Below are 3,186 nucleotides of genomic sequence, written 5' to 3' on the forward strand. Positions count from 1 at the left end.
TCTTTTCCGGTTTTTCCTTATGTTTTTAGGCTAAACTATAAATATAGCCTTTGTCAATTTAGTGAAAGACATTATTAACTCATACTCTAGTATTAAACACTTGGTTATTTCTCTCTAATTTGTTCTAAACACTTAGTTTATTTTCAATTAAAAATTCAAGCTTTCATTTGCCATTGTTCTTCAATTAGGTATTATTCTTTATTTCAATTCTTTGTTTAAGCTTTAATTATGTTTTCAATCATGCCAATTGCTTTGTTTATTGTTAATATGCTTGAGTAGTCTAATTTCTAGGGTTTGGGAATCCATGAATAACATGAAGGGACATTGAATAATTGTGATTGTTGGCATTGTAATTAATTCCTATTGATTGGTTATTATTACTATACAATTAGATTTGCGCAGGTTTAATTGTGGTAGTTTGGCAATATCAAGTTAAGATTCGAGAGATGCAATTTGATGTTTAGGCTTGTGTCAATAGGTGGAATTAGGATTAATACGTAGCGAGAGCCCGTTAATTCTAAGTCTATGATTAGTATCGATTCGAGAGAGCATGCTAGTCTAATTAATTTCTTGTTGATTATTGTGATTGTTTATCGTCCTGGATTGTTATTTGTTGGTGAACCTATGCCCTAGATCCTTTAATTCCTGAATTCTTAATTGTTTAATTATCGTTCGTAGTCTTATCATACAAACCAACCAATTCTTGTTTCCCAATAGTCTAGTTTAGTTGATTAATAGTAGAAAGAACACTGTTTCCCTGTGGATTCGATCCTGACTTCCCTTGCTACCTAGCTAGTGCACTTAGGTTTATTTTTGATTAGGTAATACGACTTTAGCTTGTCAAAATTTGGCGCCGTTGCCGGGGAAATGGTTTTATTTTCTGTTGTTGATTGCTTATCCTAGACTATTGTTTGTTACTACTCAAGGAACTCACGTTCCTTGAGACCGGATCTCACATTGTTTTGTAGTCTTTGTCTATGCCCAGGACCGTAGGTACTAGTAATCTTACTCCATTCGATCCTGAGCCCGAAAGAACCTTTCGTAGACGAAGAACTTTCATTGCACAGTGTGGGAATTACTCTGATTCTGATCATAATATTGGCGATCTTTTTCCTTCAGATACAGATTCAGTTTCAGAGATAGAGATGGGTGACGAAAATCTGATACCGCCACCTACCCCACGGCTTACAGACTATTCTAAGCCAAGTCTGTCCGTGCTACCAAAGGCGATCATGCCTTCTATTGCAGCTGAGACCTTCAAGATTGAGCCTGCATTGATTAACATGATCGAGAGACGCCAGTACGGTGGGGAACCAGATAAAGATCCGGATCTTCACATTCAGTCCTTTATCCAATATTGTTCCACCATCAAGCAAAAGGGATTGACTCCGGAGCAGACTATGGAGATACTTTTCCCGTTCTCTTTGAGTGGAAAGCTAAACTGTGGATTAATGGGTTGAATCGGGCGGCTTTGAAAATCAATAATTGGGAATCCTTGGCTCTTGCTTTTTATATTAAATATTTTCCACTTGAGAAAACGGCTCGTCTGAGGGGTCAGATATTAGGTATCTCACAACAAGCGGATGAGAGTTTGTTCGAGGTCTGGGAGAGATTCAAGGATTTGCAAAGAGAGTGCCCGCACCATGGTTTGGAAGATTGGTTCTTGATTCAGCAGTTTTATAATGGTCTGGGCAATGAGTCTAGATGTTTGTTGGATTCAGCTGCAAGTGGGAGGTTCATGCAACTTGAGGTGCCTAGAGCTATGGAGGTGATTGAGGAGATAGCCATTCACAATGCCCAGTATGGTAATCCTAGAGGTCTATCTAACAGGGGTGGTAAGCATGATTTAAATTCTATTGAACAATTAACTGCCCAATTAACTACTTTACATTATAAGTTTGATAATATGCAAGCGGCCAATGCTCAATCTGCCCAACCTGTTAGTGTAGCTGCTATGAGTGCCCAACCTGCTACTATTTGTGAAAGTTGTGGAATGTCTGGTCATTATGCACAGGAATGTAGGAGCTCTATTGAACAATGTCACGCATTTCAATCCTACAAACAAAATAACCCATTCTCCAACTCTTACAATGAGGGCTACAAAAATAACCCTCTACTATCCTACAGGAGCAACAATATCCAGAACCCTCACCAAGTCCAACATCCACCACAACAACCATACCAACCCTACCAACCACGGAACAACTACAACCAATAGTCTAGTGGACCACCTGGGTTCCCTAGACAACACACATCACCTCCACCACCACCACCTCAAACCACACAGCCTGACCCTATGCTAGTAGAGATGAGAAACATGATGCTACAAATGCAAAAATCTCTAAGTGAAAATGATGCAAAAATCGATGCTCTTACTGCTCACAACAAGATCATTGATACATAGTTGGCACAGATGGCTACTACTATTGCAGGGAGGCCACCAGGCCAACTTCCTTCACAGCCCGAAAATAGGGAGACTGCTAATGCAATTACATTGAGGAGTGGTAGGGATTATGATGGTCCTTCTATGCCGGTTGAGGTTAATTCCGGGGTGTCTGCTAGTGATCTGGTCAGTGAGGAAATCCCGAAGATAGTTATGGGTGAAAAGGAAGCTGAAAAGGTAGTCAATGAGAATGAGGCTACAACTGAGGCTAAGAAGGGGGCGGATATTCAAGTACCACCTATTGCACTCCCCTTCCCAAATCGACAACTCAAGAATAAGCTAGACAAGCATTTTGGCAGATTCTTGGAAGTGGTCAAAAATTTGCAGGTAACGGTTCCTTTTACTGAATTAATTTTACAGGTTCCTGCTTATGCTAAATTCATGAAAGATATTTTGACCAGGAAACGTGCTTTTTGTGAGGTAGAGACTGTAGCTTTTACTGAGGAATGTAGTGCTTATTTGCAAAACAAGTCTCCACCTAAACTTAAGGACCCCGGGAGTTTTTCCATCCCATGTAACATTGGCACCGTATTTATTGATAAAGCTTTATGTGATCTAGGTGCTAGTGTGTCTGTCATGCGTTTGTCTGTCTGTACTAAACTGAATATGGGTGAGCTTAAGGTTACCAATATCACTCTACAAATGGCCGACCGTTCTGTCAAATACCCCTTAGGTGTTTTGGAGGACGTCCATGTTAGAGTAGGTAAATTCTATATACCTGTAGACTTTGTAGTATTAGACAT

The 3,186-nt window shown here is 39.8% G+C and overlaps 1 non-coding gene across 1 annotated transcript; it reads right to left on the reverse strand.

Moving 5' to 3' along the window:
• Window positions 1-1,543: 1,543 nt before the first annotated feature.
• On the reverse strand, window positions 1,544-1,650 carry LOC130466483 (small nucleolar RNA R71). Its single transcript, XR_008926708.1, has one exon. It is a non-coding gene; the product is annotated as a small nucleolar RNA R71 (small nucleolar RNA).
• Window positions 1,651-3,186: the final 1,536 nt, after the last annotated feature.

The sequence above is a fragment of the Spinacia oleracea genome, chromosome 1, assembly GCF_020520425.1.
Source record: "Spinacia oleracea cultivar Varoflay chromosome 1, BTI_SOV_V1, whole genome shotgun sequence".
NCBI lineage: Eukaryota > Viridiplantae > Streptophyta > Magnoliopsida > Caryophyllales > Amaranthaceae > Spinacia > Spinacia oleracea.